The sequence below is a fragment of the Ambystoma mexicanum genome, chromosome 4q (genome assembly GCF_040938575.1).
Source record: "Ambystoma mexicanum isolate Mex_15411 chromosome 4q, UKY_AmexF1_1, whole genome shotgun sequence".
Lineage (NCBI taxonomy): Eukaryota > Metazoa > Chordata > Amphibia > Caudata > Ambystomatidae > Ambystoma > Ambystoma mexicanum.
Window position 1 is genome coordinate 529,810,639 of NC_090928.1, and position 13,857 is coordinate 529,824,495.

The 13,857-nt window shown below is 37.4% G+C and overlaps 1 non-coding gene across 1 annotated transcript; it reads right to left on the reverse strand.

Annotated features, from left to right (window-relative positions):
* Positions 1 to 12,252: 12,252 nt before the first annotated feature.
* Positions 12,253 to 12,325, reverse strand: TRNAK-CUU (transfer RNA lysine (anticodon CUU)). The gene has a single exon. It is a non-coding gene; the product is annotated as a tRNA-Lys (tRNA).
* Between the last annotated feature and the right edge of the window lie 1,532 nt (positions 12,326 to 13,857).

Below are 13,857 nucleotides of genomic sequence, written 5' to 3' on the forward strand. Positions count from 1 at the left end.
TTAGATGCCTGTAGTTTTCTTCCCTATCCCTGCACTGCCGCTTTCCACAGATATGATGCTGTGTAATCATAGGCTCTGGTGGAGTTTGGAAAGAAAATACACATCAGCCAGAGGCAGAAATAGTCTAAGAAAGTATCAAACACAATTACCAGTCAATATCAGAACGCATTGAAGAATATCAGGAAATAGCCGATTAAACTTGTGTGGAAAAAAGTCTTATTTGTGTTTTCTCCACTTTATTTTATAGTAAGATGATGCATACTTTTTCTTTTACAGTGAATACATTAAGGTGTGGTATTGCCCCATTACACATCATCCAGACATGCATTCATACATTGCATGTTAACAATGAAAATATTGCAAATATTGTGAAGAGACTTTCAATTTCTATTTTTTTGGTCAAAAAGCACTAAAATTTTAGTTGTTTTCGCCCAACGTGGGGCTCGAACCCACGACCCTGAGATTAAGAGTCTCATGCTCTACCGACTGAGCTAGCCGGGCTCCTTTGCATGCCTATAGTTTTCTTCCCTATCCCTGCACTGCCGGTTTCCACAGATAGGATGCTGTGTAATCATAGGCTCTGGTGGAGTTTGGAAAGAAAATACACATCAGCCAGAGGCAGAAATAGTCTAAGAAAGTATCAAACACAATTACCAGTCAATATCAGAACGCTTTGAAGAATATAAAGAAATAGCTGACTGAACCTGTGTGAAAAAAAGTCTTATTTGTGTTTTCTCCACTTTATTTTATAATAAGATGATACATACTTTTTATTTTACAGTGAATACATTAAGGTATGGTATTGCCCCATTACACATCATCCAGACATGCATTCATATATTGCATGTTAACAATGAAAATATTGCAAATATTGTAAAGAGACTTTCAATTTCTATTTTTTTGGTCAAAAAGCACTACAATTTTAGTTGTTTTTGCCCAACGTGGGGTTCGAACCCACGACCCTGAGATTAAGAGTCTCATGCTCTACCAACTGAACTAGCCAGGCTCCTTTGGATGCCTATAGTTTTCTTCCCTATCCCTGCACTGCCGCTTTCCACAGATAGGATGCTGTGTAATCATAGGCTCTGGTGGAGTTTGGAAAGAAAATACACATCAGCCAGAGGCAGAAATAGTCTAAGAAAGTATCAAACACAATTACCAGTCAATATCAGAACGCATTGAAGAATATCAGGAAATAGCCGATTAAACTGTGTGGAAAAAAGTCTTATTTGTGTTTTCTCCACTTTATTTTATAGTAAGATGATGCATACTTTTTCTTTTACAGTGAATACATTAAGGTATGGTATTGCCCCATTACACATCATCCAGACATGCATTCATACATTGCATGTTAACAATGAAAATATTGCAAATATTGTAAAGAGACTTTCAATTTCTATTTTTTTGGTCAAGACATGCATCCAGACATGCATTCATATATTGCATGTTAACAATGAAAATATTGCAAATATTGTAAAGAGACTTTCAATTTCTATTTTTTTGGTCAAAAAGCACTAAAATTTTAGTTGTTTTCGCCCAACGTGGGGCTCGAACCCACAACCCTGAGATTAAGAGTCTCATGCTCTACCGACTGAGCTAGCCGGGCTCCTTTGGATGCCTATAGTTTTCTTCCCTATCCCTGCACTGCCGTTTTCCACAGAAAGGATGTATTTTTTTGGTCAAAAAGCACTACAATTTTAGTTGTTTTTGCCCAACGTGGGGCTCGAACCCACGACCCTGAGATTAAGAGTCTCATGCTCTACCTACTGAGCTAGCCGGGCTCCTTTGGACGCCTGTAGTTTTCTTCCCTATCCCTGCACTGCCACTTTCCACAGATATGATGCTGTGTAATCATAGGCTCTGGTGGAGTTTGGAAAGAAAATACACATCAGCCAGAGGCAGAAATAGTCTAAGAAAGTATCAAACACAATTACCAGTCAATATCAGAACGCATTGAAGAATATCAGGAAATAGCCGATTAAACCTGTGTGGAAAAAAGTCTTATTTGTGTTTTCTCCACTTTATTTTATAGTAAGATGATGCATACTTTTCTTTTACAGTGAATACATTAAGGTATGGTATTGCCCCATTACACATCATCCAGACATGCATTCATACATTGCATGTTAACAATGAAAATATTGCAAATATTGTGAAGAGACTTTCAATTTCTATTTTTTTGGTCAAAAAACACTAAAATTTTAGTTGTTTTCGCCCAACGTGGGGCTCGAACCCACGAACCTGAGATTAAGAGTCTCATGCTCTACCGAATGAGCTAGCCGGGCTCCTTTGCATGCCTATAGTTTTCTTCCCTATCCCTGCACTGCCGCTTTCCACAGATATGATGCTGTGTAATCATAGGCTCTGGTGGAGTTTGGAAAGAAAATACACATCAGCCAGAGGCAGAAATAGTCTAAGAAAGTATCAAACACAATTACCAGTCAATATCAGAACGCATTGAAGAATATCAGGAAATAGCCGATTAAACTTGTGTGGAAAAAAGTCTTATTTGTGTTTTCTCCACTTTATTTTATAGTAAGATGATGCATACTTTTTCTTTTACAGTGAATACATTAAGGTGTGGTATTGCCCCATTACACATCATCCAGACATGCATTCATACATTGCATGTTAACAATGAAAATATTGCAAATATTGTGAAGAGACTTTCAATTTCTATTTTTTTGGTCAAAAAGCACTAAAATTTTAGTTGTTTTCGCCCAACGTGGGGCTCGAACCCACGACCCTGAGATTAAGAGTCTCATGCTCTACCGACTGAGCTAGCCGGGCTCCTTTGCATGCCTATAGTTTTCTTCCCTATCCCTGCACTGCCGGTTTCCACAGATAGGATGCTGTGTAATCATAGGCTCTGGTGGAGTTTGGAAAGAAAATACACATCAGCCAGAGGCAGAAATAGTCTAAGAAAGTATCAAACACAATTACCAGTCAATATCAGAACGCTTTGAAGAATATAAAGAAATAGCTGACTGAACCTGTGTGAAAAAAAGTCTTATTTGTGTTTTCTCCACTTTATTTTATAATAAGATGATACATACTTTTTATTTTACAGTGAATACATTAAGGTATGGTATTGCCCCATTACACATCATCCAGACATGCATTCATATATTGCATGTTAACAATGAAAATATTGCAAATATTGTAAAGAGACTTTCAATTTCTATTTTTTTGGTCAAAAAGCACTACAATTTTAGTTGTTTTTGCCCAACGTGGGGTTCGAACCCACGACCCTGAGATTAAGAGTCTCATGCTCTACCAACTGAACTAGCCAGGCTCCTTTGGATGCCTATAGTTTTCTTCCCTATCCCTGCACTGCCGCTTTCCACAGATAGGATGCTGTGTAATCATAGGCTCTGGTGGAGTTTGGAAAGAAAATACACATCAGCCAGAGGCAGAAATAGTCTAAGAAAGTATCAAACACAATTACCAGTCAATATCAGAACGCATTGAAGAATATCAGGAAATAGCCGATTAAACTGTGTGGAAAAAAGTCTTATTTGTGTTTTCTCCACTTTATTTTATAGTAAGATGATGCATACTTTTTCTTTTACAGTGAATACATTAAGGTATGGTATTGCCCCATTACACATCATCCAGACATGCATTCATACATTGCATGTTAACAATGAAAATATTGCAAATATTGTAAAGAGACTTTCAATTTCTATTTTTTTGGTCAAGACATGCATCCAGACATGCATTCATATATTGCATGTTAACAATGAAAATATTGCAAATATTGTAAAGAGACTTTCAATTTCTATTTTTTTGGTCAAAAAGCACTAAAATTTTAGTTGTTTTCGCCCAACGTGGGGCTCGAACCCACAACCCTGAGATTAAGAGTCTCATGCTCTACCGACTGAGCTAGCCGGGCTCCTTTGGATGCCTATAGTTTTCTTCCCTATCCCTGCACTGCCGTTTTCCACAGAAAGGATGTATTTTTTTGGTCAAAAAGCACTAAAATTGTAGTTGTTTTCGCCCAACGTGGGGCTCGAACCCACGACCCTGAGATTAAGAGTCTCATGCTCTACCGACTGAGCTAGCCGGGCTCCTTTGGATGCCTATAGTTTTCTTCCCTATCCCTGCACTGCCGTTTTCCACAGATAGGATGCTGTGTAATCATAGGCTCTGGTGGAGTTTGGAAAGAAAATACACATCAGCCAGAGGCAGAAATAGTCTAAGAAAGTATCAAACGCAATTACCAGTCAATATCAGAACGCATTGAAGAATATCAGGAAATAGCCGATTAAACCTGTGTGGAAAAAAGTCTTATTTGTGTTTTCTCCACTTTATTTTACAGTAAGATGATACATACTTTTTCTTTTACAGTGAATACATTAAGGTGTGGTATTGCCCCATTACACATCATCCAGACATGCATTCATATATTGCATGTTAACAATCAAAATATTGCAAATATTGTAAAGAGACTTTCAATTTCTATTTTTTTGGTCAAAAAGCACTAAAATTTTAGTTGTTTTCGCCAACGTGGGGCTCGAACCCACGACCCTGAGATTAAGAGTCTCATGCTCTACCGACTGAGCTAGCCAGGCTCCTTTGGATGCCTATAGTTTTCTTCCCTATCCCTGCACTGCCGTTTTCCACAGATAGGATGTATTTTTTTCGTCAAAAAGCACTACGATTTAATTGTTTTCGCCCAACGTGGGGCTCGAACCCACGACCCTGAGATTAAGAGTCTCATGCTCTACCGACTGAGCTAGCCGGGCTCCTTTGGATGCCTATAGTTTTCTTCCCTATCCCTACACTGCCGTTTTCCACAGATAGGATGCTGTGTAATCATAGGCTCTGGTGGAGTTTGGAAAGAAAATACACATCAGCCAGAGGCAGAAATAGTCTAAGAAAGTATCAAACACAATTACCAGTCAATATCAGAACGCATTGAAGAATATCAGGAAATAGCCGATTAAACCTGTGTGGAAAAAAGTCTTATTTGTGTTTTCTCCACTTTATTTTATAGTAAGATGATACATACTTTTTCTTTTACAGTGAATACATTAAGGTGTGGTATTGCCCCATTACACATCATCCAGACATGCATTCATATATTGCATGTTAACAATCAAAATATTGCAAATATTGTAAAGAGACTTTCAATTTCTATTTTTTTGGTCAAAAAGCACTAAAATTTTAGTTGTTTTCGCCCAACGTGGGGTTCGCACCCACGACCCTGAGATTAAGAGTCTCATGCTCTACCGACTGAGCTAGCCGGGCTCCTTTGGATGCCTATAGTTTTCTTCCCTATCCCTGCACTGCCGGTTTCCACAGATAGGATGCTGTGTAATCATAGGCTCTGGTGGAGTTTGGAAAGAAAATACACATCAGCCAGAGGCAGAAATAGTCTAAGAAAGTATCAAACACAATTACCAGTCAATATCAGAACGCATTGAAGAATATCAGGAAATAGCCGATTAAACCTGTGTGGAAAAAAGTCTTATTTGTGTTTTCTCCACTTTATTTTATAGTAAGATGATACATACTTTTTCTTTTACAGTGAATACATTAAGGTATGGTATTGCCCCATTACACATCATCCAGACATGCATTCATATATTGCATGTTAACAATGAAAATATTGCAAAGAGACTTTCAATTTCTATTTTTTTGGTCAAAAAGCACTAAAATTTTAGTTGTTTTCACCAAACGTGGGGCTCGAACCCACGACCCTGAGATTAAGAGTCTCATGCTCTACCGACTGAGCTAGCCGGGCTCCTTTGGATGCCTATAGTTTTCTTCCCTATCCCTGCACTGCCGGTTTCCACAGATAGGATGCTGTGTAATCATAGGCTCTGGTGGAGTTTGGAAAGAAAATACACATCAGCCAGAGGCAGAAATAGTCTAAGAAAGTATCAAACACAATTACCAGTCAATATCAGAACGCTTTGAAGAATATAAGGAAATAGCTGACTGAACCTGTGTGAAAAAAAGTCTTATTTGTGTTTTCTCCACTTTATTTTATAATAAGATGATACATACTTTTTCTTTTACAGTGAATACATTAAGGTATGGTATTGCCCATTACACATCATCCAGACATGCATTCATATATTGCATGTTAACAATGAAAATATTGCAAATATTGTAAAGAGACTTTCAATTTCTATTTTTTTGAAGAATATCAGGAAATAGCCGATTAAACCTGTGTGGAAAAAAGTCTTATTTGTGTTTTCTCCACTTTATTTTATAGTAAGATGATACATACTTTTTCTTTTACAGTGAATACATTAAGATATGGTATTGCCCCATTACACATCATCCAGACATGCATTCATATATTGCATGTTAACAATGAAAATATTGCAAAGAGACTTTCAATTTCTATTTTTTTGGTCAAAAAGCACTACAATTTTAGTTGTTTTCGCCCAACGTGGGGCTCGAACACACGACCCTGAGATTAAGAGTCTCATGCTCTAGCGACTGAGCTAGCCGGGCTCCTTTGGATGCCTATAGTTTTCTTCCATATCCCTGCACTGCCGTTTTCCACAGATAGGATGCTGTGTAATCATAGGATCTGGTGGAGTTTGGAAAGAAAATACACATCAGCCAGAGGCAGAAATAGTCTAAGAAAGTATCAAACACAATTACCAGTCAATATCAGAACGCATTGAAGAATATCAGGAAATAGCCGATTAAACCTGTGTGGAAAAAAGTCTTATTTGTGTTTTCTCCACTTTATTTTATAGTAAGATGATGCATACTTTTTCTTTTACAGTGAATACATTAAGGTATGGTATTGCCCCATTACACATCATCCAGACATGCATTCATACATTGCATGGTAACAATGAAAATATTGCAAATATTGTAAATAGACTTTCAATTTCTATTTTTTTGTCAACAAGCACTAAAATTTTAGTTGTTTTCGCCCAATGTGGGGCTCGAACCCACGACCCTGAGATTAAGAGTCTCATGCTCTACCGACTGAGCTAGCCGGGCTCCTTTCGATGTCTATAGTTTTCTTCCCTATCCCTGCACTGCCGTTTTCCACAGATAGGATGCTGTGTAATCATAGGCTCTGGTGGAGTTTGGAAAGAAAATACACATCAGCCAGAGGCAGAAATAGTTTAAGAAAGTATCAAACACAATTACCAGTAAATATCAGAATGCATTGAAGAATATCAGGAAATAGCCTATTAAACCTGTGTGGAAAAAAGTCTTATTTGTGTTTTCTCCACTTTATTTTATAGTAAGATGATGCATACTTTTTCTTTTACAGTGAATACATTAAGGTATGGTATTGCCCCATTACACATCATCCAGACATGCATTCATATATTGCATGTTAACAATGAAAATATTGCAAATATTGTAAAGAGACTTTCAATTTCTATTTTTTTTGGTCAAAAAGCACTAAAATTTTAGTTGTTTTCGCCCAACGTGGGGCTCGAACCCACGACCCTGAGATTAAGAGTCTCATGCTCTACCGACTGAGCTAGCCGGGCTCCTTTGGATGCCTATAGTTTTCTTCCCTATCCCTGCACTGCCGGTTTCCACAGATAGGATGCTGTGCAATCATAGGCTCTGGTGGAGTTTGTAAAGAAAATACACATCAGCCAGAGGCAGAAATAGTCTAAGAAAGTATCAAACAGAATTACCAGTCAATATCAGAACGCTTTGAAGAATATCAGGAAATAGCTGACTGAACCTGTGTGAAAAAATGTCTTATTTGTGTTTTCTCCACTTTATTTTATAATAAGATGATACATACTTTTTATTTTACAGTGAATACATTAAGGTATGGTATTGCCCCATTACACATCATCCAGACATGCATTCATATATTGCATGTTAACAATGAAAATATTGCAAATATTGTAAAGAGACTTTCAATTTCTATTTTTTTGGTCAAAAAGCACTACAATTTTAGTTGTTTACGCCCAACGTGGGGCTCGAACCCACGACCCTGAGATTAAGAGTCTCATGCTCTACCGACTGAACTAGCCGGGCTTCTTTGGATGCCTATAGTTTTCTTCCCTATCCCTGCACTGCCGCTTTCCACAGATAGGATGTTGTGTAATCATAGGCTCTGGTGGAGTTTGGAAAGAAAATACACATCAGCCCGAGGCAGAAATAGTCTAAGAAAGTATCAAACACAATTACCAGTCAATATCAGAACGCATTGAAGAATATCAGGAAATAGCCGATTAAACCTGTGTGGAAAAAAGTCTTATTTGTGTTTTCTCCTTTTTATTTTATAGTAAGATGATAGATACTTTTTCTTTTACAGTGAATACATTAAGGTATGGTATTGCCCCATTACACATCATCCAGACATTCATTCATATATTGCATGTTAACAATGAAAATATTGCAAATATTGTGAAGAGACTTTCAATTTCTATTTTTTTGGTCAAAAAGCACTAAAATTTTAGTTGTTTTCACCCAACGTGGGGCTCGAACCCACGACCCTGAGATTAAGAGTCTCATGCTCTACCGACTGAGCTAGCCGGGCTCCTTTGCATGCCTATAGTTTTCTTCCATATCCCTGCACTGCCGGTTTCCACAGATAGGATGCTGTGTAATCATAGGCTCTGGTGGAGTTTGGAAAGAAAATACACATCAGCCAGAGGCAGAAATAGTCTAAGAAAGTATCAAACACAATTACCAGTCAATATCAGAACGCTTTGAAGAATATAAAGAAATAGCTGACTGAACCTGTGTGAAAAAATGTCTTATTTGTGTTTTCTCCACTTTATTTTATAATAAGATGATACATACTTTTTATTTTACAGTGAATACATTAAGGTATGGTATTGCCCAATTACACATTATCCAGACATGCATTCATATATTGCATGTTAACAATGAAAATATTGCAAATATTGTAAAGAGACTTTCAATTTCTATTTTTTTGGTCAAAAAGCACTACAATTTTAGTTGTTTTCGCCCAACGTGGGGCTCGAACCCACGACCCTGAGATTAAGAGTCTCATGTTCTACCAACTGAACTAGCCAGGCTCCTTTGGATGCCTATAGTTTTCTTCCCTATCCCTGCACTGCCGCTTTCCACAGATAGGATGCTGTGTAATCATAGGCTCTGGTGGAGTTTGGAAAGAAAATACACATCAGCCAGAGGCAGAAATAGTCTAAGAAAGTATCAAACACAATTACCAGTCAATATCAGAACGCATTGAAGAATATCAGGAAATAGCCGATTAAACCTGTGTGGAAAAAAGTCTTATTTGTGTTTTCTCCACTTTATTTTATAGTAAGATGATACATACTTTTTCTTTTACAGTGAATACATTAAGGTATGGTATTGCCCCATTACAGATCATCCAGACATGCATTCATATATTGCATGTTAACAATGAAAATATTGCAAAGAGACTTTCAATTTCTATTTTTTTGGTCAAAAAGCACTAAAATTTTAGTTGTTTTCACCAAACGTGGGGCTCGAACCCACGACCCTGAGATTAAGAGTCTCATGCTCTACCGACTGAGCTAGCCGGGCTCCTTTGGATGCCTATAGTTTTCTTCCCTATCCCTGCACTGCCGGTTTCCACAGATAGGATGCTGTGTAATCATAGGCTCTGGTGGAGTTTGGAAAGAAAATACACATCAGCCAGAGGCAGAAATAGTCTAAGAAAGTATCAAACACAATTACCAGTCAATATCAGAACGCTTTGAAGAATATAAGGAAATAGCTGACTGAACCTGTGTGAAAAAAAGTCTTATTTGTGTTTTCTCCACTTTATTTTATAATAAGATGATACATACTTTTTCTTTTACAGTGAATACATTAAGGTATGGTATTGCCCATTACACATCATCCAGACATGCATTCATATATTGCATGTTAACAATGAAAATATTGCAAATATTGTAAAGAGACTTTCAATTTCTATTTTTTTGGTCAAAAAGCACTACAATTTTAATTGTTTTCGCCCAACGTGGGGCTCGAACCCACGACCCTGAGATTAAGAGTCTCATGCTCTACCGACTGAGCTAGCCAGGCTCCTTTGGATGCCTATAGTTTTCTTCCCTATCCCTCCACTGCCGCTTTCCACAGATAGGATGTTGTGTAATCATAGGCTCTGGTGGAGTTTGGAAAGAAAATACACATCAGCCAGAGGCAGAAATAGTCTAAGAAAGTATCAAACACAATTACCAGTAAATATCAGAACGCTATGAAGAATATCAGGAAATAGCCTATTAAACCTGTGTGGAAAAAAGTCTTATTTGTGTTTTCTCCACTTTATTTTATAGTAAGATGATGCATACTTTTTCTTTTACAGTGAATACATTAAGGTATGGTATTGCCCCATTACACATCATCCAGACATGCATTCATATATTGCATGTTAACAATGAAAATATTGCAAATATTGTGAAGAGACTTTCAATTTCTATTTTTTTGGTCAAAAAGCACTAAAATATTAGTTGTTTTCGCCCAACGCGACCCTGAGATTAAGAGTCTCATGCTCTACCGACTGAGCTAGCCGGGCTCGTTTGGATGATAATAGTTTTCTTCCCTATCCCTGCACTGCCGTTTTCCACAGATAGGATGCTGTGTAATCATAGGCTCTGGTGGAGTTTGGAAAGAAAATACACATCAGCCAGAGGCAGAAATAGTCTAAGAAAGTATCAAACACAATTACCAGTCAATATCAGAAAGCTTTGAAGAATATCAGGAAATAGCCGATTAAACCTGTGTGGAAAAAAGTCTTATTTGTGTTTTCTCCACTTTATTTTATAGTAAGATGATACATACTTTTTCTTTTACAGTGAATACATTAAGATATGGTATTGCCCCATTACACATCATCCAGACATGCATTCATATATTGCATGTTAACAATGAAAATATTGCAAATATTGTGAAGAGACTTTCAATTTCTATTTTTTTGGTCAAAAAGCACTAAAATATTAGTTGTTTTCGCCCAACGCGACCCTGAGATTAAGAGTCTCATGCTCTACCGACTGAGCTAGCCGGGCTCGTTTGGATGATAATAGTTTTCTTCCCTATCCCTGCACTGCCGTTTTCCACAGATAGGATGCTGTGTAATCATAGGCTCTGGTGGAGTTTGGAAAGAAAATACACATCAGCCAGAGGCAGAAATAGTCTAAGAAAGTATCAAACACAATTACCAGTCAATATCAGAACGCTTTGAAGAATATAAGGAAATAGCTGACTGAACCTGTGTGGAAAAAAGTCTTATTTGTGTTTTCTCCACTTTATTTTACAGTAAGATGATACATACTTTTTCTTTTACAGTGAATACATTAAGGTGTGGTATTGCCCCATTACACATCATCCAGACATGCATTCATATATTGCATGTTAACAATGAAAATATTGCAAATATTGTAAAGAGACTTTCAATTTCTATTTTTTTGGTCAAAAAGCACTAAAATTTTAGTTGTTTTCACCAAACGTGGGGCTCGAACCCACGACCCTGAGATTAAGAGTCTCATGCTCTACCGACTGAGCTAGCCGGGCTCCTTTGGATGCCTATAGTTTTCTTCCCTATCCCTGCACTGCCGGTTTCCACAGATAGGATGCTGTGTAATCATAGGCTCTGGTGGAGTTTGGAAAGAAAATACACATCAGCCAGAGGCAGAAATAGTCTAAGAAAGTATCAAACACAATTACCAGTCAATATCAGAACGCTTTGAAGAATATAAGGAAATAGCTGACTGAACCTGTGTGAAAAAAAGTCTTATTTGTGTTTTCTCCACTTTATTTTATAATAAGATGATGCATACTTTTTCTTTTACAGTGAATACATTAAGGTATGGTATTGCCCCATTACACATCATCCAGACATGCATTCATATATTGCATGTTAACAATGAAAATATTGCAAATATTGTGAAGAGACTTTCAATTTCTATTTTTTTGGTCAAAAAGCACTAAAATATTAGTTGTTTTCGCCCAACGCGACCCTGAGATTAAGAGTCTCATGCTCTACCGACTGAGCTAGCCGGGCTCGTTTGGATGATAATAGTTTTCTTCCCTATCCCTGCACTGCCGTTTTCCACAGATAGGATGCTGTGTAATCATAGGCTCTGGTGGAGTTTGGAAAGAAAATACACATCAGCCAGAGGCAGAAATAGTCTAAGAAAGTATCAAACACAATTACCAGTCAATATCAGAAAGCTTTGAAGAATTCATGTATTGCATGTTAACAATGAAAACATTGCAAATATTGTAAAGAGACTTTCAATTTCTATTTTTTTGGTCAAAAAGCACTAAAAGTTTAGTTGTTTTTGCCCAACGTGGGGCTCGAACCCACGACCCTGAGATTAAGAGTCTCATGCTCTACCGACTGAGCTAGCCGGGCTCCTTTGGATGCCTATAGTTTTCTTCCCTATCCCTGCACTGCCGTTTTCCACAGATAGGATGCTGTGTAATCATAGGCTCTGGTGGAGTTTGGAAAGAAAATACACATCAGCCAGAGGCAGAAATAGTCTAAGAAAGTATCAAACACAATTACCAGTCAATATCAGAACGCATTGAAGAATATCAGGAAATAGCCGATTAAACCTGTGTGGAAAAAAGTCTTATTTGTGTTTTCTCCACTTTATTTTATAGTAAGATGATGCATACTTTTTCTTTTACAGTGAATACATTAAGGTATGGTATTGCCCCATTACACATCATCCAGACATGCATTCATATATTGCATGTTAACAATGAAAATATTGCAAATATTGTGAAGAGACTTTCAATTTCTATTTTTTTGGTCAAAAAGCACTAAAATATTAGTTGTTTTCGCCCAACGCGACCCTGAGATTAAGAGTCTCATGCTCTACCGACTGAGCTAGCCGGGCTCGTTTGGATGATAATAGTTTTCTTCCCTATCCCTGCACTGCCGTTTTCCACAGATAGGATGCTGTGTAATCATAGGCTCTGGTGGAGTTTGGAAAGAAAATACACATCAGCCAGAGGCAGAAATAGTCTAAGAAAGTATCAAACACAATTACCAGTCAATATCAGAAAGCTTTGAAGAATATCAGGAAATAGCCGATTAAACCTGTGTGGAAAAAAGTCTTATTTGTGTTTTCTCCACTTTATTTTATAGTAAGATGATACATACTTTTTCTTTTACAGTGAATACATTAAGATATGGTATTGCCCCATTACACATCATCCAGACATGCATTCATATATTGCATGTTAACAATGAAAATATTGCAAATATTGTGAAGAGACTTTCAATTTCTATTTTTTTGGTCAAAAAGCACTAAAATATTAGTTGTTTTCGCCCAACGCGACCCTGAGATTAAGAGTCTCATGCTCTACCGACTGAGCTAGCCGGGCTCGTTTGGATGATAATAGTTTTCTTCCCTATCCCTGCACTGCCGTTTTCCACAGATAGGATGCTGTGTAATCATAGGCTCTGGTGGAGTTTGGAAAGAAAATACACATCAGCCAGAGGCAGAAATAGTCTAAGAAAGTATCAAACACAATTACCAGTCAATATCAGAACGCTTTGAAGAATATAAGGAAATAGCTGACTGAACCTGTGTGGAAAAAAGTCTTATTTGTGTTTTCTCCACTTTATTTTACAGTAAGATGATACATACTTTTTCTTTTACAGTGAATACATTAAGGTGTGGTATTGCCCCATTACACATCATCCAGACATGCATTCATATATTGCATGTTAACAATGAAAATATTGCAAATATTGTAAAGAGACTTTCAATTTCTATTTTTTTGGTCAAAAAGCACTAAAATTTTAGTTGTTTTCACCAAACGTGGGGCTCGAACCCACGACCCTGAGATTAAGAGTCTCATGCTCTACCGACTGAGCTAGCCGGGCTCCTTTGGATGCCTATAGTTTTCTTCCCTATCCCTGCACTGCCGGTT